General features: G+C 46.1%; 1 long non-coding RNA gene across 2 annotated transcripts; it reads right to left on the bottom strand.

The window, feature by feature from the left end:
• On the bottom strand, positions 1-26,656 carry LOC123938011. 2 transcript variants are annotated; one of them, XR_006817652.1, is made up of 5 exons: positions 26,570-26,656; positions 20,349-20,475; positions 8,510-8,638; positions 6,594-6,643; positions 1-3,166 (listed from the first exon to the last, which is right to left on the bottom strand). It is a non-coding gene; the product is annotated as an uncharacterized LOC123938011 (long non-coding RNA). The 2 variants fall into 2 exon arrangements; XR_006817651.1 differs by lacking the exon at positions 26,570-26,656 and having other exon boundaries at positions 20,349-20,564.
• Positions 26,657-27,617: the final 961 nt, after the last annotated feature.

Below are 27,617 nucleotides of genomic sequence, written 5' to 3'. Positions count from 1 at the left end.
TAACATTGAAATGTATTTTTATTGATCGATAAGTCATGTAACATTAGTATGGTACAAAGCAAGTTTGATATGACAATGGCAAACACATAATTATAATATTGTTTATTTTCCTTAGATGCTATATTTAACACATTTACATAAAAGACCAAGATGTAAGCAAAAGCTTCAGTAATTTGACTCCATTGAGTGCTTTCAGTAAACAATAGGTTTCCCTAGCAAACATCTTATTGCCTTAATTGAACCTCCTTGAGAAAGAAAACCACACACTTTGTAATGTAAATGTTAATTGTAGTAGACAATGGTTCTAGGTAAATAGCACCCCTGGACATGAAGTAAATGAAAGGAATACAGGCACTTAACAATGAAAGCTTGTTTGCACAAACAGTGCTTCAAATGTAAATAAACAAGGGTCTTCTCAACGGTCACTACAGTAGTAAAACTTTGGCACGTGTTCAGCAGCCATAATGAGAATTTACGTTAATAAAGTCTCTCAGAGTTTCTAACTGAAACTAACAGTGGGTTTACAGGGTTCTCCAGTCTGGAATCTTATAAGGTGCTGAAGCTACAAAGGAAAATGTAATGCTTTTGAAGAAAAATTCTGTATTTGGGATTTGAGATTGTCAGTAATCCAGGCCACATGGAAGAGAACAGGCCATTTTAGGCATTTTCTTACTGCGATGTTTGTATTTACGTTTAATGCCTACACAAATGTTTGCTTTGACATGTGGCAAAATGTAAGAACTTTTATGAAAAGATTGCAGTGGGGATCTCCAAAGCCCCAAAGTTCACGCTAAGTATAGTCATTTTTAGATTCAATAAAAATAACTGTATAGGATGCATCTCACTGGGACCATACCCAAACAACCTTTTATCATATTACTACTGTAATTATCTTTCTGTAGGCTGATGATTTTATAGTTTTACTTCTAGTGGGTGTCTACTAGCATAATTGGGCCACGTTCCTAGATATATCATGTTACAGGGTAAACAGCCTGATGAAGTGATGATAATGTCCATTATAGAGTATGTGTTGTCTAGATATAATCCACCCAAAACAAAAGCCAAAAGGTGGTCACAAGGCCAAAAGTACAGATTGAGAATCTGACGTGGAAAGCAGGCAGAAATGGGACTTTTGGAGAGCTGCTTTCCACTAGCTTTCCTTAAATACTGAAAATCTTAACTAAAGAAGAAAGCTGAACTTAAGTATGGCCAAATGAACCAGCGGTTATAAAATTAACAGAAACAGACAGTATGCAGCAGCTACAGACCAGTTGGTGCTACCATTTGGGAGGCTGCAGATGGCTGTGGGTGGGAAATGCCTCTACTTTCTTAGGCGATGGAGATGAGTATGGTGTGTGCACTTGATGTTTTTTTCATACCCCCACCCCCCAACAGGGCTGTCTGTCATAGGCTGCCGGCCCGCTTTACCACTTGCCCCCGAGCGTGGGAATCGAAGCGTCCTGCCGTTCACATCTCCTGCATTCCGTTTATCGGAATCAATTAGGCAAGACAGACCCTCAGATTCCCCACCCCCTTTCCATTTTTGTCAGGTCTATATACGTCCTAATTATTTCAGTTTGGGATGCCAGAGCTGTTTCCTGGATAGACCTGATCATCCTTAAACAAAAAGAGAGGAGGCGCACACGTGGGTTGTGGCGTAAATGTCACTTTCATTTCCAATGCTAGGTGCAGAGTAAGACAGAACATTTTTTTAACACTTTGACAAGAGGGGAGGCGATCTCGTCTCCATCATGTCTTTCTGCTTCAGTAGCTTCCTCAAGGAAACCCTCTTGGAACAGAGAAGCATCTGTCCTTGTATTTTGAATAGAAGAATAAAAATCAGCCTTTGCTTTTTTTTTTTTTTTTTTGCATTTTCTCTGCTAGCTGTATGTCCTCAGAGATACAAATTATTAACCTTCCATTATAAACTTTTCTGAAAGTCTAATTTAATATAATTTGATATACAACCCCAATACATACAGTCCTCAAGCATAATCTTCAAATTTTTCAGGGGAGGGGAACCTCAGAAGGAAATAGCCTATGTCTATGTATTAGGAAATCATTTTTAAACTAGATACCAGACATCTCTACAACAGCTTTCTAAGGAAAAAAAAAAAAACAAACATAAAACAACCACCCTCATATAAACTTTTGTCTTAAAGTAGGACAAACTACACATGCATCTTTACTTATTAGCACCATACAATTCTCCTTCGCATCTGTAACAACCCCTCTCAAAGTATCTGGCACCTCATATTGTGGCATCTGTGTGTCACTTAATTTCCTCTAATCCCACCTTTAGTCATAAGGAAAAAGAACAAAAGCAAAAACAAAAACAAAGTTAGATTCAATAAGTATTCCTGACCTTTCTGGTTTTTACTGTCTCTTGGCTGTAGTCTTTCATGCTCACATGCTCCCCGGCGATCTTGAAGGAGTTTTTACTTTCGGTTATCTAGCTTTATGAAGACCAATACACTCATACAGCTAGATAACCAAAGATAACAACTCGCTTCCCTCACACGCCTCTGTCTTCCTCTGGCCAGACTCCAGATCCCGATCTCTCTGGCAGCACCGAAGAGTAGTCCTCCAGGACACTTGTCGTGCATAAGATTCCTTCTTGCATGTAAATATGACCTGGTTTTTGTTTGTGTGTGCGGCTAAAACATCCAAACGAGATCTGTTGCTTTCAAAGTTTATTCCGAACTTTTTTTTTCCTTCCAGCAAGTAATCTCCGGCAGCGTTAGCCAACAATTCATCTATTAATATCAGAAAATAAAACCAGCTATTAAGGTGCAGCAAGCGGTTACGAGTGAGCAGCAGCATCCGTCCCTCCACAGGCCTCTATTTGCATTGTAAATTGCTTCATTCTCACGCAAGACTCTTTAGCCTCCCTCTATAGAGATGTACAAAGCCAACGGGAATTTCCAGCGCAGGTTAAGGAGGAAGGAAAAAAAAACATCCCATTCTATAGAAGAGGTGACAGCTGATTCAAGGATCTGCTCCTGATCCTTTTGGGTTAGGCACCGTGAGCTTTTTACCAAGCGGTGGCAGCTTGATTGCACATATCTCGTGCGTGTGTGTTTTAGGGGGAAGATCCTCGATTTCACAGGGCTTCTAAGCTGGGGAGGAGAAGATGCCGTCTTGCTGGCGTGCTGCTGCCCCCGGTCTGAAAGAAGGAGAAAAGGGCCATCATTGGAGGGGCTTTCACTGCCAAAATGTGGACCAGCCCGGCAAGGTCAAAGGTTCGAGACCGCGGGAGACCAAGGTAATGATGATGTCATGAGAAATCTCAAGTACACGGTTATTGATATGCATCAGTGATCAGCCAACTGCCCCACGCCTCCAGCCCAAGCAGCGGCTGCGGCGGCAGAGGCGGCGGCAGCCTTGCAACAAGCCCTATTTTCTCAATCAACATCTCTTCCGCGAGCACTACCGACCGCTCCAGGAAAAGCAACCCGCGGCCTTTTACCTCCTCGGTGCTAGTGTAGATCGCTCTAATATCCAAAGACTGGAAGAAATCTCTCTCTAAGGACAGATAAAAGCATTTCAGATCTGGGGAACGTCTTTGCCTGCATTTCTCCTCTGGCAGATTGCATAGGCAGACAGATGGAGGGCACTTTGCTATTGCTTAAAGCAGGGCCTTGCTTTCTGGGGCTGGGAATCAGATCTGTATTACGCAGTGAGTCGATGTGTGATTACATTGACAATTTGCTCTGGTGTTGTGTTTTTAATGGCTTCACGGCTCAGGCATGTTTTGTATCTATGTGCCATAGCGATAGGGCAGCGTATTTGGTTTGCTCTGTAAGTTCAAACGGAATGCTCTAAGCAGGCTGACTTCATCCTGATTTTTTAAAAAATGACTCTGCATGGGGTGTGTGCTTTCGAAGGTAGCACAGGTAAACACTGCAGCATTAGTTTCTAGTGTTGTACGCAACTCTGCTGTAATAAAAATGCTGAGCCTTTGTTTATCATGTCAAAAATCAGTTTTCATAAAGAAGGACAAAACGTACTAGTCTTCCTTATGAAATTGTGAAAAAAGTATCCTTACTTCATGAAAAGACCAAAACCCTGAGTGTTAAGAGCATAACTCTACCCCTTCTTTCCCTTCCCCACCCCCACCTTTCTTCTATCTAGGGGGGGTTTTATTTTATTAATTCGCCTCGTTCCTTTTCTTAGGACTTTTCAAAGTGTAAATATGTCACTTTGAAGAGCTCTTTTCTTCTTCTCCTTCATTACTGGGTGATCTATGTCTAATGCATCTATGATACGTACAGTTCTAATCCCCAGCTGCCCCTCCACAGAACAGCTAAGGTGCAGTCCACGTAAGATGCATATTCACCATGGGTGAACTTTACGGACTGTTTCCCAAAATTGGGAGTCATGTTTGGTGGTGTTGTTATTCTTTAAAATATACGCTACACGTGAATGGCATAAATCTTCATATTCATTTCACACATCACTAGTTTATCACAATACTCTCATTTCTTTAGGTGGACTATTTTGCCCAATGACGAAAACACTTTCAGAATTAATATATACTCTTTCATTAATTCAGTAATTTATTCTTATAAGACATGAGTGTGAATACGCTTAACAAGTTACATACAGAACACATATATGTAAATCTTATAAAAAAGACTGACAAGAGAACCAAAATTGCTAAGAAAAGCCCCCAATCTACAGTTCATACAATAATATCACACCAATTAAAGATACAATTTAGAAACACAGATGCCAACTTTCCCTTAGATTTTTTTATTCACTTTTTTGGGTGAGCATTTGTGTTCTGATTGTTTAGGAAAGACTCATCTACTTTTCTTATCAAATCTTGGTATAAGAAGTATGATCAGAAATGGCTGCACTGGGTTACATATAACTACGAGGTCACAACATAAACTAATGGGCAGAACTGAACATATGACTGAGGCACATGCCACTTGGACATTATGCAAAACCGTTATGAGCTTTGCTGCATTGGAAGATTGAGAGTATTTTGGCCTTGCTTTCCAAGACCTAGAAGCAGAATCATTAGTGATTTGGCATGTACTACATAAAGCAAGCATATGATCAGATGAATTCAATTCTTTAAGTCAAAACCCTAAGAAATGCCAGATATTTTTAGAATATTTTTTTGCTTTATGTACATCTGGGTGGGGGTTGGTGAAAGTGAAGAGATGTGATACATGTATGTCTGTGTATGCGTGTCACCCCATATTTGTGTGAATTTGCACATTAATGTGGCTCTATTCCCACATTTAACAATGAAATGCATTTTTAGAACCTAAGTGACTATCATGAAAGCCAAGACACTGAACATTTGAAGTGCTTCTACAATTAGAAGCTACAGAAAATACTGTCATAGAATAGTATCTTCTAAAGCAATGCCACATAGTCATATCACCTGACTCCAGGACTGGCCCTCATACATGTCACATATACCGTAGATTCATTGTGAGAGCCCCCAAAAGTGAAAATAGCCAACATAAAGATTATGGGTAGTCTGTTCACTAGCCATATAGCCAATTAAACACTTTACCCCTCCATCCCCTTTCAAGGTATGGACAAATAAAAGATACACAGCAAGGCTTAACACTGAACACCTGATTATTTTGAATATTGCCAAGGTCCATGGCATGGTTTATCATACACACTTCAAGGACTTTATTATCACTTAGGATGTGAGCCAGTTGAAACAATTGGGCTGATTCCTAGCAATGCCTGCCATATATTGTTATGAGCAACTATTAACACCTCCATGTTTTTATATCAGATATTTTTGTTTTTCAGAAAGCCATTTCTCTGAGATACAGAATACCCTTTCTGAAATCTGCATATTGAAGTATATATTGAATTCAAATGGCTTGCTTGCTCATTCTCTAATAAATTCCCATTAATGGCTCGTAGATTAGGACGTGATTGTCATGCTTGTTTTCTAATCTTTTTATAGGTCTCCAGATGGCTGAAACATGAATTGAAACATCCTGGTTTTCTTGGGAATAAACAATCTCTGCTTAAGTTGGAAGTGGAAAGTTATGATTTTCCACATATTTGGATCAGAATTATGCTAGTCCATAAATGCAAATAATCAGGTTTGCCACTCATATATATTTAGAACACCTCTCTGAGTCCTATTCAGACTACTGCAGAGTGTATAAAGAATTGGCCTGTCACTAAACCCCTTTTTAATACTGAGTTTGTAGATTCTTATGTAAGTAAACCACAGTTCACTAATACAGTCAAGACTACCATTTTCTACATAAAGCCATTTAATTTACAGCAGTTTGTATAGTTCAGGCAAGGTACTTGACTGGCTTACTTTCTAATAAAAGTGTCCTGTTATGTCTTCTGTATCCTGAAATTCATTTTTATAGGCATTTACAGGTAATGTTTGCATTATTCTTGATATATAGTATACAAAGGCTACACACAGGGAAAAAAACTGCACATATGGAAACTTAAATTTTTCTGGAATTCTATCTGTTGGATGAACTGGGCCATATGCAATACACAGGAGGCCTACCACCCAGCAAATGATAGTCTATTTTGGCTTTGTATATCATTTTGATTTTACCAAATATAAAATTTTAAATTACCTTTGGTTGGTTGTATTGTCTATTCATTTTATGCTTCTTTGTAGTCTCATCTGAAAAATAGTCAAGAAAACAAATGATCACAGTTTTAATATATACATATATCTATATAATCATGTTTAGATTTGGCTTCATTTTAAAGTATTGCAATTACCATGATCCTTTAAAATGCCAAGAGATTACAGAAAGCCCCAGTACAATGTATGCTGGGCTTCAGCACCCACAGGGTTAAATATGCTAATTTGCATTTAAATGGAGACATGCATGATAATGGGAATGCAAAATATGCAGAATCTGGAGGGGTTTGGGAAATTAATTTTTTCTTTTTTCTTTTCTTTTATTTTTAGCTTGGAATGAAGAGGGACCCTTAAGAAACAGTAGGGAATTGAACACTGTAACCTGCCATACAAAAGACAAGGGAGAGTTCTTCCATGTAAGAATTTCAAGACTGGAACAAAGTCGTATTTTCTAAATGTTTAAGGAACTGGATTTCTAGGCCTTTCAAACAATGGGAATCCCTAGATGAATATCTAATCCATTAGAAAGATGCAAATAGTTTACTGTAAGGCCACAGCACGGTGAGATGTGCATTCATATCTATGGCTCCTGATTGGCTATTTCCTTCAGTAAATCAATGAATAATGTAAAACCTGATTGCTGTAAAGTGGTGGATTTTTAAATTCCCTTCCCCCATTCCTCCATGACTCGATATTCAAGAAGTCTTACTCTCCCGAAAATAGGTTGCTTTTCTTTTATGATTTTTTTAAATGATTATTGTTATTTTGGAGTAGTGGGGTGGGGCTACTGGTTTTGCAAAATGAAAGTACTGTGCTGGTTCAATTATGCTGACTATGGGAGCTCCGTTTCCGAGACAGCGCCCTAATTACTGGTGGCAAGGTGGAGAAGGAGGGTGCTGGGAAGAGCTGGGCACCAGGAGAGGGAGGAAACTGGATCCGACCCTGCCATTCTGGGCCCAACGCAGCCACAGCCCCAAAAAAGCCCCGGGCCATGGCCGTGACTTGACAGGGCCTCGGGTCTAACTTCTGATGAATACCAATGCTGCCCTGACCCCTCAAGACAGTCCCCCATTCAAGCAGCGCCGGTACATTTGCAAGAGAAAACGCGGCAGACACTAATGCAAATACAGTGCTTGGGTTCCCACCTCCCGGTGTTCCCTCAGACAATTCCAGGCCACGGAAGGAAGATCTTGCCTCCCTCAGCGGGGTCTGGGCTCCAAGCAAACTGCAGAGACCGGGTTCCCCTCAGATACAGAAGCATCTGAAGCTGAAATGTTCCAAGTCCCAATAACTAACCACGATGGCTGTATCTTGATGAATCTGAACTTGGGATAACCCTGTAAAGCGGCCTCTTGCCTCCTAGAATCCAAAAGGCTAGAGAAAAGGGAGGTGGAAATCCACCACATCTAGTTAGCTAGTGTACGTTAAGTTTCCACCAGAACCCAGTCAGATCCTCACTTCATTGCCAGATGATTGCAACTTTGAGGTGGTTAAAAGAATCATTCAAAAAGCAAATCTTGAATCCAGGAATGCAAAATACAATTGTATTTAGCCTTTCGTTTATAAGAAAAAAGTCCCGCTAAACAACACAAAACTACATACAAAATTCCCCTTTTCAATGCTAAATTTTCCTGGCATCTCTCTGCAACTGGGGGTCAAACCGCTGGATAATTAACAGTTCTGGCTCAGACGACTCCAGAGATCAACAGGTTTAGCATCCGAGACTCACAATCAATTAGCTGTAGCAAAGCCCCGGACTGGCCCTCGGAGCGGCCCGCAGCGGGGCTCTGCGGTCACCGGCTCGGGGACGAGGTGAGGAGCGCGGGCGCGGGGTTTGCAGCGATCACTGCTGGCCGGGTGCCGCCGACCGGGTTGCCGCCTGCGGGCCGCCACGATACTCACTTGCTCTCCTCCCTGCGCTAGGCAGTGTTGCCCCCCAAATCCAGCTGGGCAGGAATCGAGGCGCCGGCCAGAAGACAAGATCCAGAGTCACAGGGCGGCCGTAGTACACAAACAGGCTCCTTTCAGTGTCTCAAAAAAAGAAAAAATTTTTTTTCAGATCATTCCTCTCCACAGCACATTTAAAACTGCCGCTCAATTCCACACGGTGATTCTTGCTTGATTGCGTCTAAAATAGTTTAAACGGATCTTCCCTTCTGGGGAGAGAGAGAGAAGGGCGCAAAAGACGAAAGAGGAAAAAAGCCAACTTTTCCCCCCCACGCCAGGCACTTGCTCCCTGAGCCTCGGAGTGGAGAGTGAAGTGGTGTGTGCGAGGCTTGGCAAGTTTTTGGGGGGGCTGTCCAAGGTCTAGTCCAGCCCCCTCTGCCGAGGAGGACGTGCTCTGAAACTCAACCAATTTCCCCACTGCTTTTGTTACTGATGAACTGAAGCCCTATTGTTCATCCATTGCCACGGTCTTTTTCAGTCCCCACACTACGTTCTGCGTTGCCAGAGATAATGAATTTGCACCCAAACCTCTCATAGTCCCCTCCTGACAGACGGAACAAATTAGAAATGTCTCGTCTGAAGGAAGGCAATGGCTACATTTTCCTATTGTAGGATGTAAAGAACACATTTCTTTGGAAACTTCTCTTGCCTTTTCTACCTTCTATTTTCTCTTCCCTCTTTTTCTCTTTTCCTTCAGTTTTTTTTTTTCTCTTGATTTCTTTAGACTCTCTCTCTCTCGTTCTTCCTTTTCCTTTTTTTTTTTTTTTTTAAAGAATAGGCCTGTCTTGTTTTTCCAGTGCACCATTTTATGTAACTTGTGGATCTTTTCTACCTTCCTCCTCTCCTCTTTTCCTTTAAGAACTCCCTTTGCAATTTTATTTACAAACTTGGAGAATGACCTTTTGACTTGCAGACTTTTTTTTTTTTTTTTTTTTTTAAAGAAAGGTCTTTTGGTTCAAGTCCCCTTCCTTATTCCTCCTCCTCTTTTTGTTGTGGTCGTCAAATGTGTTTGGCTAAAGACAAGCAATACGTTATAAGGATTTTTATACTTTAAACTCCAGAGCTATTCAAAACGTACCAGGGACGCCCTATAGGGTTTTTTATTTGAGGAGGGAAGAAAAGCGTGTGAGTGTGCGTGTGTGTGTGTGTGTGTGTGTGTGTGTGTGTGTGTTTTCCAGGCAAAGAGGCAGAGAGATGTGGGAGGGTGTGGGTGGGAGTGTGCAGGGGGAGAAGGGTGGGGGCCTGGAGGGAAAGTGGGCTTCCTGGAACAGGAGCCGGGAGGCTGTCAGGGGTGTAGGCGCGAGAGGGAGGGTGCAAGAATCCGTCTCGCCGAGGGCGGCTTGCACCCCTGGGCCTGCTCGCGCTCCAAGCCGGCCGCAACCTGGGCGCGGGTGTCTGCGCGCGCGGGCGCTTGTTCCGAGCCTGCGCGCGTGCGACCGGGGGGCGGTACGGGGGCTATAAAAATTCAGGCGAGGGGCCCATATGTAAATGCGGCCCGGGGGGAGCGGGGAGGTAGTAATGAGAGCCGCGGGCGCTCAGTCCCGCCGGCGGCCCCCAGCTTTCCCGCCAAGTGCAGCGGGAGGACAGACAGCCATGCGTGTCCTTGGCGGGAGGGCCCCCGCCCGCGCGCGCGCCCGTCCCCCGCGCACACGCACACACTCCCCTCGCAAGCGTGGGGCCCGGTGGCCACGAGCATGTCAGGAAAACAAAGCTAGGGTTGCGAGGTGGAACGAAGAAACCGCAGCCTTGGCGGCCAAGGGCAGGACCGGGAAGCCAACACCGCGGCCTCCGGCGCCCCTTCCTTGGCAGCCCGCGGCTCGGCCCTCCGCCCGGGTCTCCGCATGGCCCGGGCCCAGAAGAGGCCGAGGATCATTTCTTAGCTACCTAGGAGTGGGTGGCGGGCAGAAGCGGGGGCGGCTGTGCATTGGGAGGTGCCAGCGGCTCCCGCCCGGTGCGCAGGCACGCACACGCCGGCGCGCGGGGCTGGGTGGGGGGCGGGGGTGGGGAATAGTCTGAAGGCCTCCCTGCCGCGTAGCCGAGAGTCGCTACCTCCTCGCTGAGGCTGCTGAGCTCCGAGATAAAAACATACCAGGCTGAATCCGCAAGGCAGCGCCCCGGGCTGCGACCAAGGAATGGCTCACACCTCAAAAGACCTCCTCCCACACAGTGTAAGAGGAAGGGCCTGGCTGTTCAGAGAGAGCCTTCCCTGATAGACATACCCCGCCTTCCCAAATGGGTGAAACTCGAACTCCAGCCCAGGAGCTCTGGCCTAGATGGCCCTGAAGATAAGTCCCAGAGGTGGCCTTGGAGAAACACCGATCTCGCTCTCATCTCGCTCGCAGCATCTCCATCACACACACACACACACACACACACACACACACACACACACGACACCTCGTCACGTTATAACACAGGTTAATAGCATGGCAGTTAATGAAGCCGACGGGCTTAATGAGTGCACAGGTAAACAGGTACCAAAACGAGAAGCTCCCACCAGTCGGCTGGGCGATTTACCTCTCCCTACTGGAAACACGTGTAGCTTATCGTGTTTTAGGAATGATTTGCTGTTGTCTGCGGTCTCCCCCTCTTCTTGTAGAGAGAAGCCAAACAAACAAACAAACAAACAAAAAATCATGTTCCATTGTCAGAGTCGTCTCTCTTGATAGCTACCCGAGCCCTGGTGTAAAGCATTTGGGGATCTGATTTGGTTTGCTCTCTGTTGATTTTGGTTTGTTGTTTTTGAGTGTTTTGTTTTTCTGGGGGAAGCAAAAGAACGTGTATTTGGTGGCGCAGGAGGCGCAGGACAAGAGGTTGTGTGTACGGCCGGAAGGCTGGCGAGGCTGAAAGCCAGGCGGTGGCGAAAGAAGACGGCGGTTTGTCCTCCCCCGGGGTCGGTACGGGGCCCCCTGGCCTCTTCCACCTGGTTTTGGCCGCTGCCGGTGCCGCCGACCGCGCTAGCGGGCTCCGCCGGCTGCCGCTCCGCGTTTTCCCCCATCCCGGCTTCACGTTCAAGGTTTAGCTGCGAGGTCACGTCCATTGACGTCAGCTCCCTGTCTCCCTCTACGTCCGGCTACATTTACATACATCAAGGAAATTAGGGCATTAAAAAAATATGCAAATCCTGCGCGGAGAGGAGCCGGTGCATTCCTGGCGCGATCGCCTTTTATTGAAGCTTTTAATTAAAGGGGCCAGTTGGCGAGCCCCTGAAACAACCGCCAAAACCCCCAAAAGAGAAAAATAAACGCTGTAGCCTTCGGGAACGGTTGTTTCGGCTCCTCTTCTGTGGGCGGCTGAGGACCGCCGGCTGCCCGGCTGGGAGAAGAACAGGTTAGAGGAGGCAGCTCCAGCCCATGCATAATCAGGGCTCCGCGGCGCCTCCATTCTTTTCTCCTCCTCCTCCTCCTTTCCTCCTCCTCCACCTCTCTCCTCCTCCTCCTCCTCCTCCTCCTCCTCCTCCTCCTCCTCCTGCTCCCGCTCCTGTTGGTTCCAGCGTGTATTATTTTTAATACTGATGCATATGTAAAGATATATTTGCATTTTTTTAATTCGCGAAAAGTTCAGGTTGTATCGTTTTATTGATTTTCCTCCTTCCTTTTTTTGCTATCTTGTTATGTCTGTCTCTCTTGTCCCTTTCTGTCTGTATTTTTTGGCAAGTGTCTGCTGCTGTCTCTTGCTAGATAATATGCACAGTTGCTTCCCTGCTTCTGTGTATTTAAGGCTCCAAATATGCACATCTGTCATGTATGTAATGCCAGCTGTATAACCTCTTGGTTTGATCATAAAAGAAAAGACACTTTTTTCCCCCCTGACATACCCCCTTGGTTAGCTGTAATGTCCATCACTCAAGGCTCAAAGTTTGATTATCTAATTAACTTCATATTAGCAAAAACACAGTTCGGGCCAGCGCATTTGAGATAATGTATGTATAAAGGGAAGTGACTCCAAAGATTTCTAAAGAATTTTTGTGCTGATTAACTGAGGGTTGCGGCATTCGCTTCCTATTGCCTTATAGCATTTCTTATCCCCCCCCCAAAAAATCTATTTTAAAATGTGTAGACACAGCAACGGACAGCCTTCTGCAAGGAAGACATTTTCAACCATGTTCTATGTTGTACCTTATCTGCTGCACTCAAAATTTACTGAGTTTCATTTTTACGTTATGTGACTGGAAACAGGCACATTATCTCGATTGAAAAGCATCCTTAATTCCTGACTTTGAAATGAAAACAAATAAAACAGTTGACTATATTAAGCCAGTTGATTTACTCTAAACTGTATAGGCCTTGAGTTAGATATCAAGCTATGGTAATCTTGTTTATAGGGTCAGATTTTCCTTTGGCAATACATCTATTCAACACAATGGCTTTTGGAAAATATATATGTATGAAGTCCAGTTTTAAAATTCCCCCAAAGCTATCATTTTTAAAAGACTGAATCCATAATTGCATAGCCACAAAGAACAGCAAGTATGCACACATGCAGCTTATTCAATTAAACAAGTCCAAGTACATGCACAGGTAATTAGTTTTCTTATGAATGACTTACCTGCACAGATACTCAGGGCAAGATTCACCCCTCCCCAATGCCTTTCATGTATAAATATTCACATGTATTTTCTCCCATTTTAAACCTACAGCTGTATGCCATCTTTCATGCTGGACTATCCAGCATCCATTTTCAGCACCCTTAATTCTTATGGCATTTCCAGCCCTACCTCTGGCTGTAGTTTTCCCAAGCCTACACCAAAGTGCTCATATGATATGTCACCCAATAAAAAGTGGTCAGATGGCTACACGTAAAACATTAAAAAACGGAAACACACTCATCCTTTACGTTTGCCCTTACCTTGCCATACATAGCAAGATTACCTTTCCTAAAGTACATTTTCAGCACATTTTATGAATAGTTGCAGGATTTCACAACTGGCTGCAGAATTGCCGGTTTCTGGGGGGCACCTGGCTGAGCGAAACAATTCGGCAGGTTAAATGTCTCTTCGAGTTTGGCTGCAATTCAATCGTGCGTGGCGGTTTGTTCCTGCCTAGACTCTCGAACATACCTGCCTGCCTTTATGCAGGGATCAGGACAAACACACCCGCCACCATTCAGGGCGTAGAGTAGCGGTGCGTACATTTAGATGGTACTAGCAAGGAATGTGTGCATGTACGGATGTCTGTGCATGCATGTGTGTACAGACGTGTGTGTGCGTGCGCGCGCGCGCTGTGTGACAAGGGACACAGAGAGGTACACCTCTTATCTCTGATCTCTCAGTAATCTCCTTTTCTGTTTCTAATCTCCCTTATTGGCTCATGGTAGTAACCTGAAGCATCTCAACCATCACCGTCACTGCCGTGTGCGCGCTGTGGCTTACCCCGGGGGCCGGTGGCTCGGTGGCTCGCTGGTTCAGTGGGTGTTGTGGCGGAGGGTGGGTAGCACCGCTGCCGCCGCCGCGGCGGGTCCGGGTGCTCTGTCCCAGCCCGGCAGCCGAGCGCGCGGTGCCGGAGCCCCCTCCCACCCCGCCCTCACCCCCATCCTCCCCTCCTCTACCCTCTGCGCCTCCCCCCACTCCGCCCCGCATTACCATATGGAGGCCGAGTCCCTGCGAATCACAGCAGCAGCGGGCGGCATTTGAATAAGCCCCGCAACCCCGGGCAGACCCCAACTCCTCAACAAGATGCGTGCCCTGCATCAAGGGCCACCACTCCAGCCGGTAACCTGGCAGCTACCGACACCTCCCCAAAGTGTCCTGGGTGCGCGGGAGAGAGGTTCTGGGCCTCCCACTTGCTACTTTTATATTAACTTGACTGATAGGATCAGACAATAAATGGAGGGGAGAGGTGGAGAACGAGAGAGAGATACACACATGCACAGAGGAAGGGGAGCAGAATGGGGGGGGCGGAGAAGAGATGGGAAAGGAAAGAGGAAAGGCACTGCGGTGTGTGTGTGGGGGGGGGGGTGGCGCCACAAGGGAAAGGAAGACAGAGACTGAGGAAATGGGGAGAGAGCAGAGAGGGGAGCCCAAAGGTTTGGGTGGAAAAGGGTAAAATAGGGAGGCAATGGGGAAAAGACGGGAGGGGGAGAGAGAGACCCAAATATCTGATTTTGGACTTTCCAAGCTAAAAATATCACCTCACTGAACTTCACAACCTCCAATTAGACACGTGTTTCTCCCCCCTCCCACATCAATGAATGATTAATTTGCTGTCTCAATCAGAAATAATTATTTAGAATTGTATAACGGATATAGGATTTAACATAAAGTCGCCAATTTTGTGAAACATAACAAAAGGCATGACATTTAAAGATGATGTTGGCCATCTCAAGGTAAAAATAAAGGCTTGCCTTAAATATTCAGGCATTTGCCCAAAACAGTGAGACCAAGGCCCAGAGTCAGGAACAAGACGTGTTTTGAAATATTTTGGACTTTAAGTAAGAATTTTTCTTTCATTCCCTTTGATATTTGATTGATACATTTTTCTTCTTCACCAACTGATCATGTTTACCAAAAATATAGATCAAATGTGGGGTTTAAAAAAATTTTTACTGCAGAATATCCCCACGTTTTAGATGAAGATTTTGGCTTTTAAACGTTAGTTTAAATACAAAGCCAGTTCCACTTTGCATCCTAACTCAGTAACTCGAAGTTCTGAATTTAGCGTTTTCAGTGCGGTCCCCCCTCCCTATCTTCAAATCAGAACAGTGATTTCCCTGTATAAAACAATCAGAATCATAATAAAATCTCCAGTTACCTACTGGATGCACCCATTGTAAATATCCCTCTCAGTATTCATAAGCCAAACCTCCTCCTTTTGAGACACACAAAAAGAACGCTTCTGATTAATAATCTCTTACGCGGCACACCGAGGCCGAAGGCAGGGAGCCGCAGGACTCCAGAGAAGGGCGCAGAATTCTCAATACCTAGAATTTCAATACAGATTCCAAAGACGTGCTAACTGCTAGGTTTCCGAAAGGGGATGATATTTGGCAAGCAATGCTTTGGGAGAAGCCAACCACATCCAAATACTGACTTCTTCCTGAGCCAGGGGAGAGGGGCGGTCGCGATTACCCGGCATTTCTGCGTGCAGACGTGTGCACAAGATGGTATGTAGCTCACGCAAGTGGCCAGGCCCAGGTTTCCTTCTTTCCCTAATTGTTTGGAGGCAAGAAGTTGAAACCAATCCACTCTTTGTGTGGCTAGCTCCCTCGAAGCTGGGATTTCAGCCTCATTTTTAAAGCCACCGTGGAGCCGGGGTTGGAGCCCCGGTTGAATCCCCCAGTTCGGGATTTTACCAGGATACTCCCTGTGCCCGGTCGCTGCCCACCGCACGTGAAGAGAAGAGAAAGGAGGGAGAGTTTGTGGCTTTGAGCCGCTTCCGTCGGGGCCCCGCGTTCGCCCCAACAGACCCCTCTCTTCCTTCTCTCCCCCAAGGGGCTCCCTTAGGCCGGCCATTGTCGCTACGATCGTGGCCAGGTGAGAGAGGGGACAGTCCCAGATGGGTAGCGGCCCTCTCTCGGGAGCTCTGGTGGGTTTGTGAACCTGCCTGGCGCGGAAGGCTGAGTGGCGCTGGGGGGCCAGCGCGGGGCTCCTGGCTCCGGCCAGCAGGGGAATAGCGACACCTACTGGCCGCGTGGGCACGGCATCGGGGCCGTCGGGGCGGCCCTGGGCTGGAGGTGCCCGGCGGCGTTGGATTTCGGAAGCCATTAAGAATCTGCACCCAAGGCTCGGCCTGCCCCTCTAGGCCTCGCCTGCCTCCGGGAAGGCAAAGCCTGAGCTTCTAGAGACTCAAGGGGATTGTAGGATGGGACTGAACACTCATGCGGGCACACAGGCTCCACCCCGCTGAGGTTCTTTCTTCTGGATACCGAAGGGACCCGCAGTGCAGTTGACTACGGGCAGAGGTTGGAGCCCTGACCTCTTCGGGTTCATGACCCAGGCCTCTTCTCCACCACCCCGATTTCAGTGCTGACTAAAGATGGTATCTTTGCAAATTAGGAACCTAAGAGAGTTCATTTTCCTCCCTTAAGAGGGGAAATGTGCGAGTCAAGGACACAGACTCGCAGTCCGTGGCTGGCTCCCGGCACGCAGACCCGCCGAGCCTTCCTCCTCGCCAGCCTCTCGCACCTTGAGAGCACCCTCACCGCTCCCGGGGATGGAGATTGGGTGGTTTTTCTTTAAGAATTACGATCTTCTTAATGACGGCGGAAGTAAAAGCAAATTTGGGGTGGTGGAGATATTTTCGAGACCTAAGGGTATATATAGATCTCGCTACATATAAATAAATGTAAATGCTTCGATTGTTGGCTTTGATTGGGAAGGATGGGATAGGATGCCAAGCGATGGCGGGGACTGAGGAAAACCTAGTAAGTATGAGGATGGGAAGAAACCAATTCACGTATTGCAGATTTACTTTCTCTTATCAGTGTTTTCTGTTCAGGCAAATGGTCTTTTCATATGAAAAGGAGGTAGTCGCAGCAGAGGGTGGAGGAAAAAGGGATCTTAGCCTCTTCTCTCTTAGATACCTCCTGTTTCCTGCCTTTGGTTCTGAGTCTCACCTGGGCCTGAGAAACATGATTTAGTGTGATTCCGGTATTAACTCACCTAAGTATTAAAAAATATATTTCTTTTCCTAGAGAGACTGGGGTATTTGAACTAATAGGAATCCTAGAAATTTTCTATTTAAAATATCGCTCATTAAAATTGCAGAATTAAAAAAAACTTCCATAGAAAGTTTGAGTTTATCCTGAAAATTATTTTACTTAGCTTTAGATACTCGTTGAAACTAGGGTCTAAAGTGTTTTGAGGGGTGCCTGACTGGCTCAGTTGTAGTGCCTGTGACTCTTGATCTCAGGATCCTAAGTTCAGGATCTCACACCCATATTGGGTGTGGAGCCTACTTTAAAAATAAATAAATAAATGAAGTTGAATAAAGTTAAAAATTTTAAAATAGTAAAGTGTTTTGAAGAAAAGGGGGAAAGGAGTCTTGTTAGGGCTAGATTTTTGTCTGCATTCTCTACAATTGCCAAGTTTTACTAATTCTGATTTATTTAAATAAGATTGGAATGTCTTAGTGCCTCTAATGTGAAGAGTTTTAGATTCAGTCTCTTCCTCTTTTTTATTTGAAAAACTCTCTAAAATGCTCAAGAAGGCCACTCCTCAACTGTTTGCAATATTTTCTTCTTATTATTTTTTATTCTGCAAATGTATCTGAATGTGTTCTGAAAACATATGAATTCACATCCCAGAGCAGGCCCTTAGCAGTTTGTATAATGTATGAACAAACCTATATTACTAATAATGAATAAAATAGAACTATATCCTAATGGCATTTCTCTCAAGGAATTCTGCACCCCACTGCACATATCAAAGTCAACTTTCTTCTCCTAAAATGGAAACCTTCATAGGAAAAGAAAATGATCACAGAAAAATTAAATTACACTGGGCACACGACAAGCACCCATCAACCAAATCCACTTCAGAGGTGGCTCTGGGTATTGAACGCATCTTGAAAAATGTAGGGGTTGAAATGTTTTCCCTTTCTTGGGAAGAATTAGGTTTCTAGAATGCAGCTTTATTTCTGACTTGAAAATCTTAGCTAGAATGAGTTCTCATTGTTGCTTGATATACTTCAGTTTTATTGAATCTAAAAATCATTGACTTATCATTAAGGAAAATAGAAAAATAGGACTGAAGTGTCAAAATGGTGGAAATTCTCTGTATACCTAATCACAATCAAAGCATTAGCATATTAAACCCTAATTATATCGAGAACAGAAAATTAGGCCAGTGAAATTGTTTCTTATTCCACAACATGAATATCTACATACTATTATATTATATGTAATATATATTACATGTAAGTATAAATTTTATATTCTATATATATGGAGATATGTATCTCCATGGTTGTTACAGTGATCTGTGTGTGAACTAAAGGTGGAGACGAGGCTTTTCATTCTATTCAGGTCTTCCTTATATTTCTCTTTTAACTCCTCTTTCTTAGCAAGAAAATTAAGGAATGAAGACAGGCTAAGCTATCATTAGACTGTATCTATGTTCCTTTGTCACACCTGCCCTCCTCAGGGCTCGCCTAGGGAGGATGTGTGTGTGTGTGTGTGTGTGTGTGTGTGTGTGCACTTCCTTTCCTGCTTGTTGAGGAGCATGAAGGAAGAAAGGGATGCAAGGATGAGAACATTGCTCAGAAAGGCACATCACTGTATGTGAAAAAGAGATGGATACATTAGAAATCTAGAAGCTAAATCCCAGCTAGTTGGTTATCTGGGGAGGGGACGCTTATGTGTTGTAGCTGGCAGGCTGATTGCAAAAATCATTTGGGGAGAAAGGAGAGGCTCCCTGCCTCTGGAGTGGCCTCCCTTTCAGCTACGGTGAAATCCGCAGGGGCTCAATGATGTTTGGCTCCAGGGAGTAGAGCTCCAAGGACACCTGTGTGCATCTAGTGGGAGACAGGTGGTGTGTGTGTGTGTGTGTGTGTGTGTGTGTGTGTGTGTGTGTGAAGAAGTAGGTGCTGCATCAAAAATTCATCTGAAAATATATTGGTCCTAAAATTCTGCCATGTCATCAATTGGGGTCAGGCGCCAAGGTCAGTAACATGTCCCAGGTTCACGCATGGACCGCGGTAACATTATTGCTTTTGATGGTACGAATATGGCTTCTTTCATGTCTTTGGTTCTTTATGGTACTTCCTTGGAGTGGGGCGAGGCTCTAGCCTCCCCCTCCTCCCTCCTTCATCCCCGCAAACAAAACCATTCTACCACTTGAGCCATCTGCCGCAGGTGTAATGGATGGCAGGGGGCCGACCTAACCACACTTTAGTCTCTTCTAGGTCGTCACCGCTCTGCACCAAACAAATGAGTCCTGTTTCGCCACTAGGGTGCCGAGGTGGATGGTGGATGCCGGCCCCCGCCCCTGGCAGCGTTCAGCGCTTAGAAACCAAAGCCAGCTGACAACACACGAAACACACAGGCACAGAGAAAACGCCGAGCCAACGCGTGCTCCCTCTGCCCCCTCCCTCTGCTCTCTGCACACATGGAGGACACGTACACAATCTTTACACGTTTAACAGCCCTCGCGACTCTGAATTCTTGGTTACTTATGATGGCCTTCCCGACCACATAGCCCCTGGTGTGTCTGTATGTGTGCGCGCGAGGATGTGCGTGTGTTTAAAACGCTTATTGGTAGGTAATCAACACCTGATCAGACATAGTAATCCAATAATCTTTTGAATACATACAATTTTTCGTTAAAGGTAATTTTTTTTTTTAAACAGGAAAAGAAAATGAAAACTATCAATTTCTTGCGCAAATCTCTGATTCCCAATTTAGGTTCCAGGGAACCGCAGAGCTGTGCAGCCCCCGCCTTGCCAAACTTTCCTTTTCCGAGATTTGAACGAGGCGCAGATTGTCCCTTCATGACAGAGCAGGATCTCATTTGCACGCGAATGTGTAAAAGAGGGGAGCTGTGGGAACGCGCAGCACAGAGAGGGAAATCGGATAGCTGGCAGCGTCTCGTCGTCGCTTGGAACCCTGGACGCACAGGGTGCCCCAGGGCAAGAACCCGGGGTTCAGCCTCGAGGCGCACAGAATCCTCTCGGCCCCCGCCCTCGGGCTGGAACCCTGCCCGCCGCCCCCACCCCACCCCCCGCCCGCTCTCACCCCACCCCCATTTTCATCATTATTTGAGTAGCCCCAGGTAATGGTACCCGTCTCTTGGGCCTGGGGTACGGGCGATTGCTGGACCCTGTCACGAATTGAACTCCGCTGTCCCCAGAGTACTTACCTCGAGCGAGGCCCTGGCAAATGGTGGCCCAGAAGCGTCAAGTTTCCTCTCCCAGCCGTTGTGCCAGATTCCCCTCCTGCCTGCAGCTCCTCTCGGCAGGCTCGTGTCTCTCTCTCTCTCTCTCTCTCTGTCACACACGAGGATTACTTGTGACTTTTAGAAGCAAAAGCTTGCTTATTCAGAAGAGAAAGGGAGGGGGAGAGGGAAGGGAGGCGGGAGGGAGGAGAGGGGAGAGAGAAATAGGAAGGAGGGCGAAGAGGAGGAGGAGAATCAGAGGTAGTGAAGGCTTAGGTAGAGGAGGAGGAGGAAGAGGAGGAGGAGGTGGAGGGATGGGAGGGGTAGGGTGGAGTAACCGAAGATGGGCTGGGATGGGACGGCGAGGAATAAATTGCTCCCCACCCAGCTGCAGTGCGACGCCCCCAGCGTCCCGGGGGAGCCGGTGCGTCAGATCGGGCTGGCCAAGGCGGGGCAGTACAAAAGCGCCGCGGGACCCCCTTCTCAGGCTTCTACCCAAGCCGACTGAGCGCCAGAGGCCGCTCCACGCTTAAGCTCGGACTGTGGAGGGCTCTCCTCCGCCCGGACAGGGGTGGCTATCCAGGGATTCCAAGCTCCACGGAACTTTGATTGCATTGCCGGGCACCTAGCCATCTTCGCCTGCGTCTCAGACAAGAGCTGGAAGCCCGCGCAGTCCCCGCGCGTCCTCACCCAGTCTCCGGCGCCCACCTTAGCCATAGCCCCTGGTGCGGGCGACGCTCGCACCGGCTGCTTCCCCACCGCCCAGGCTCAGCCTCAGTCCCGCGTCTCTGTTCACATTTGGGGCACCCTCTCCACCACACGGAGAGGGGTGTGTGTGTGTGTGAGTGAGTGAGTGTGTAGCGCGCGCACACACTCCAGGCTAGAAAGAAGGTGAAATCCCGGCACGAAAAAGTAGCTTCGGTCTCCTGCAGCTTGGAGCCCACGACCAAGTCCGATCATATGCAGTATTTGAGATTCAGCAGCAAGGACCAAAGCTGGAGCTCACAGGATCATTTCAACCGAGTTTCTCATACAGCAAGGATTGTCTGTTATTATTATTAAACACGAAAATAGGCTTTAAAAATAAAGGAAAATTGCGTAGAAAGAAGGGGGACGTTTTAGCAATAGTCAGGAACCAAAAGTTGTTGAAAGGGTTTTCTGAGACAAGAGCATCTATAATGGGTAGAGGTGGAAGTCTCAGACTGGTACAAAACCGTTTTATTACGTGACGGGATTAAAAAAGAGGAGCATGCTTCTCGGCACAGGCGACCCATTAGTTCTGTTAAATGCATTAAGCCCGCCCAATGGAATGATTACATGGCAGCCTTTAATGTACAAACACAGGAATACTATAGAGGGTGTGCACAAGCGTTTATAGAATTCTCTGTATATACACATACACATTTATAAAGAGAAAAGTTTGAACATCAGCACCCTAAACTAATATAAAAGTGTATTTTCTCAAAGTATTCTTTAAAGAACGTAATTATCCGCCGCATTTCTTTGCAGTCCTGTAGACGCGACATTACAGTTACAGAACAGGCTACCAGGATCGACATAATTCTGCTTATATTTATCGTGGATGGCACGTCATAAAATGCCAGAGGGGGAGGGGAAACATTGAAGGGCGGGGAAAAGAAGGCTTTTATTAACAATTATATTCTACCATAGCAGTTTAATTTAAATAATAGCAATGATGTCACGGTAACCACCCTTCTTCTCCCACTGCAGTGAGACCACTGGATGGTTGGGTGAACAATGCATTTGTATAGTTAGTTAAGGGATTATTATTGCTATAGATCTATCTGCAGCATACAAAAATCTCTGAATGTTAAACTGCTCGACATTTGGCGTGTTTTAGAACCCATTTACCTGCCAAATCTTGTTCCAGAATAAGGATGATAAAATGTTGCTAGTTTGTTCCCACCATAGTTTTGAAAGAAAGTAGAGCAAACGAAGTCGCTCTTGAAAAACTGTTCTTTGTAAGCGAATGAAAATATTTCCCCTCAGCAAAAGGAGCCGGTGTGCAGTCTGAGTTTTTAAAATTCTTTTGCAGAGCGGTGATAGGAGAGGAAGTAGGAAGTACTCAGACCCCAGCCCAGCCTGCACAAGTGGGTCGCTATGCTGCCAGCGAACACCGCATACATCAGCACCCCAGCTGTCGCGCACCGACGCGGTTTGGAGCTTGGTTTCTGAGGATGAGAGTACACTCTCCGTGGATCAGCCGTGCATTTAGAAGTGGGTATTTGTATAAGGGCAATGTTCAGGCTGTAGTACAATGGTATGATGGAGAAAGAACTCATTTTTGCATTATTTAACAATTGCTTAATAATTAAAGTGCTCTGCTTGTTGAAGACAATTTTGGGGAATTTGCTTCTTTCTTTGAAATTATTAGCCACTGTTTGCTTCTAATCCTGAAGCCTCAGGATTAGGGTCTCTGGAGGAGGGGGGAGCGGGTTCGACAAAGTACAGCTCTGAGATACGGAACAATTAATGTAAAAGAAAGTAATGGATTATCTGTTAGGTAGAAGATGACAGGAAATTTTGGTTATGCTTAAATAAGGCTTAACCTTGTGTAAAAGTTTTCTTCTTTATATTTTAAACAGTTGACTTTATAAATTACTTTTCTTTTTTCCCTACTAAATCTTTTCTGACGACCTTGAAGATTTCATCTTACTTACTAGCAAAATGCCCCCAAATGCCTGAATTTAACACCCAATAGCCACCGATGGCCCAACGATATAAGGCCTGCCCCTTTCAAAGGTTTGGGACCCTTTATGAGGACTCAAGGAAAACCCCAAATGGAAACTGGTTCACTCGTGACCACACTGATGAGTTGGCTGTATGTTTATCAGTTTTCTAACTACCATGTGATTAGACCCGAAAGGTAACTTGAAAACACAGCCTGATTCTGGGCAAAATCATTTTGTCCTTTTGGTATGAGATCATAGTTGTATCTCCAAGTTCCTCCCAGGAACAGACGGCTGCGTGTCAGGGCTGGTCCCTTCCCAGATCACTACAGGATCTTCAGCTTGCAGATGAGATCCAGCAAGGAGAACTCGTGAAGAAACTCCTGTGCGTTTCAAAAAAAGAGTGGGGGTGGGGGTGCTGTTTCCTGATTCTTTTTGCTAACAGCTTTTGTGGTAACAATCAGTGGCTTCTGCAGCACCAAGGAAAGCAAGAATTCTCTACTAAATATTTTTGACCATGGCATGTTTAATGGAGCCAGGTTAAACTTTGTTCTAAAAATTTCCCTACAGATATTACTCTTCTCCCTGCTTATTTTCACAAGATTTTCTAAAAATCTCATTTATAGGTAGTCATTGCTGAGGTTATGCTACAATTAACACAGAGGCCATGGGACCTCCGGGGTCTGGTAAATATCACTGTAAAGGGTTGGCCAGCTTTACCTGGCAGCTTGACCTCTGTATATGAGAGCTACACTAGGGAGAGAGAAAGATTTTTATTTGTGTGCTTGGAATGCAAGTCTTTGTGAGTGTTCAGTTGAATTCATGAGTCCAAGTTAAGGAGTTGGGATATTTGCCCAAAACTCCTGTAAATAACCATTTGGACACCCAGCCCCTGGCCACTGTCTTCACAGTTACTGTCATAACTCTCCCAGCCTTTGCTTTTAACCTTCACATCATCTTTAATGATATGAATTAGTCCTTTTGGTACTGAACACGGAGATTCAGATTTAACCTTGGAGCTGGTCACTTAAACAATATTTGCTATTTTATTATTCCTGGTGAAGCCCAATACCCCAAATCTAGCATTTGGCTCTTTAAGGGGCAAACCCTTCTGAAGGCTTTTTTATAGTTCAAACCAGTCCTTGGCGTTAAATTAATTGAAGACAACTATTTGAGGTCCACAAGTAAACTGAAGGTTTGGAGAGGGAGATGCCACCTTTCCTAAATTTTCTTTCGTTTCTGTCTAGCAAAATGGAGTCTGTCATTCATTGTATGCAATCCCTTTCTACAGCGTACCAAAACTGGTAAAATGTTTTCAAAATTCTATTGAGCAGGAGTCCTTATCAAGAATCCCGAACTGGCTGGCTTTGGTTTTTAGAGACCTGCTCCCGCCGAATTGGCTTTCAGGTGAAACTACCGACATGAAGGCGGGGCTCCCTGTCACCTGCGAGGGTATTTTACTTAGAATCCCCTGATATTCCGTCCTTACACTCAGCCACTTTCGCAGGGGGATCTGTAAGCTAATAAAAGGCAAAGAGTCATAGGTTGGAAGCCCACAGTTTTTACCAGAGGGGCTTGACCAGAAAACAGAGAGAGCAGAGGCAAGCTCCCGCACGCCCCTCGCGCGGGGACTTCAGCCAGCCCCCGCGGAGGCTGCGGAGGACCACCTCAGGTGAGCGGCTCTGGAAGGGGGGCTGGAGGCTGGGCACAGGGCCCCCAGGCCTGCCTCTGGCCCTTCTCTGGGAGTGCTTTGACCAGGGCCGCCATTGCGCTTGGTCTTTTCCTGCAAAAAACACCTGCTGCCACGGATCAAGTCCACCTGACACCAGATGTAGTCAAAAGAAAAAGGAAAAGAAAAGAGAAAACCCCACCCTCCTTAATTCCGTTTGGTAAGAGCCCCGGCTGCCAAATCCATTACATAATGTCAGCTCAAGCTGACACCTGTGTGGGTGCTGAGCTGGATCGGGTTCTGGCGGAGGATCAGGCCTGAAACGTTGGCTTGGCAGCGCCGGGCCAAAGGCCAAGGGGAAGAGGAACGAATTTGGGGCTGGAGGGCGGCGCCTCGGTGTGCGGGGGGGAGGGGGGAGAGTGGGCACTGTGTCCCGGAGGGAAGACTTCAAGGGTGACTCCCCATCACCTCGCGTACATAAAAATCAAAGCCGCGGTTTCTCGGTTCCAGAGTCCTCTCAAGGGACATCGGATGTCCCTCGCAGCTCCAGGCTAGAGTGGGCTTCTTAGGGCGCCCCCTCTAACCGTATTAAGGGCGGGCTACTCACCTGCTGCGGGCCCTCCAGGAGCCCTCACTAACGGGCCTGCACCCACCTCCTGGATGCTATTGATGCTGACCTTGGAGGTACCTACAGCGTGGCGTGACGGTATACCCCTTCCCACTGAGGGCGTAGCAGTGGCTTTATTAATCGGCCATTATTACAGCAACCCAAAAGAAGCCCGATGCACAATGAGGGCACGTCAGGTATTTTTTGCCTGTAGCTAGGCAGTTTGGATAAACCGTGGCTAACGCACTGAATTTCGCTCTCCCAAAGACCTGACTGTCCAGATCTTTGGGGTCTGCACCAATGACTGTGAAAAAAGGTCCGTCCCCCAAACTGCTAGGATACCCACAGTCCTCCCCAAACCTTCTACTCCCGCGTTAAGGCAAAAGACCTCCGACCGCGTGAACTGCTCTATCAAAATCCATATTTATATTCCCAAGATTTTCCTCCAAAAGAATTATGAGCTCCTCAGGTGACCCTTCCACACCCACCAGAACACCGTATCAAAGGAACTTGTCGTGGAGGTTTACAAATATCATACACTTTGGACAGCGCTATTGGAATAAACCTGGGCTCGGTTGCATGCAATTCTCTGGGATTTAGTTGAGGCCCTGAAGACATGACTCAATCTCCTCAGTCCCTAGAGGAAAATATTTTGAGGGCTTTAATTGGGAAAGGAAAAAAAAAAAAAAAAAAGCTAGACGTCAAGCTCTGTGTGTATCTTTAAAGCAAAACAAAACAAACCACCACCAACAAAAAAACCCACGCACCCTTAGCAAGAGGTAAGGACCTTCCCTGGCCATTGGCAGGCACCGCCTTCCTCGCGGGTTAAAATCACCAGGGTCGATTTGATTTCCTAGTGTCCTTCTCAACCACCCACCCCACCCCTTCCCCCAGATCACATCCATAGGCATGAGAAACGGCGTCGTTCCTATTCCTTTGCTCTAACCATTTCAAAGCCATCTGGGCATTTTTATGTACTCCGCACTCCAAATAAATATTCTTTTATATATGTGTGCGCCTAGGACGGTGTGGACCTGGGCCCCTCTCCCCCGTGGCTACCGAGTTGGAAAAATCCGCCCGGGGGACCAGTGTGCTAAAGGGGCCAGAACGCGCGCTGCCCAGCCTCCGAAAGCTGGAGCGCAGAGCCGGGCCCCGCCGAACTTGCGCTAGCAGAGAACGTATCTTCACAGCAATTTAGCAAGCCCCACAGAACAAAAGTTAAAGCGTGATGGCACTATACCTTGCCCCGGGTTACTCAGGCGCCTGTCTCCCATTTTGGACATGCTGGAAGTGTTGGGTTTGGGGAGGTTTGCTTTGGCTGGGTTTGGGTTGCCTATATAAGCCCTGCCGGAGTACTGTACCGAAGAACGCGCCTTGATGGACTCGGGTGTTAATTAACGCGCGGCTAATTTGAGCTTAAGGAGCCGGGGGCGGCCGGCCGCGCCGCGAGCTGCGAGGGGCCAGTGACCTCTAGTGGACACCAGGGGATATGCAGCTCGAGCGGGTCTGCACGCGGGGCTCGGCAGCGGAGAAAACTTAAGCGTGCGCGGATGCCTGGCATCTCCTCTGAGCTCAGCGACAAGGAGGTATACGAGTCCCCGGTTTAAGGGGGAAAAGACCTTCAGATAGTGGTGTTGATCAAGGGTTTTACCTCTTCCCATGTATCTGAAATCTAACACCGACCCGGTTTTTCGGTTTTGGGTTTTTTGTTTTGTTTTGTTTTTCAAACACAAGTCGTTATTTACAGGTCTTTTCGGACAGGGTGGGAGAGCCTCTGCAAAGGGTTTGAGAAGTGAGCTTCAAGAACTTTGGCTTCGGAACCTAAAGAAAAGCAGAGCTTTCAAAGCTCCCAGGGTCTTTAGCCGGTCAGGAGAGGGAATCAGAATGTGCTTCAGAAAACAAAGTTCATCCGTACTCCCATGACCTGCTTTTGCTTTAAAGAATAAAAACTAAGGAAGACGCCTATTTGGCTAACAAGAGGAAAGCAAGAGAACAAATGATGTGTTGAACAGTCCAGATGCCTTTGAGTTCACACTCCTCAGGCAAATAAGAGACAAACACCACCCAAAATACTAGTTACGATAACACAAAAAGAGCCTTTTCACATATTAGAAATAAAGAGAAAGGCCAGGAGAATAAAATGCCCTGTTTTTGTCTAACCTCCGTTTATTTAATCAGTTAGCTAAAGTAGTGCAGAAGTTTTGGGAAAGATCGTCCCAGCATCGTGTGAGTCAAAAGCAAAACATGGACCATAGTAATTTACACCAAATGCTCGTTTATTTAGGAAT

Source organism: Meles meles, chromosome 3, assembly GCF_922984935.1.
Source record: "Meles meles chromosome 3, mMelMel3.1 paternal haplotype, whole genome shotgun sequence".
In the NCBI taxonomy this organism is placed as follows: domain Eukaryota; kingdom Metazoa; phylum Chordata; class Mammalia; order Carnivora; family Mustelidae; genus Meles; species Meles meles.
This window is presented reverse-complemented; position numbering and strand designations above follow the sequence as displayed.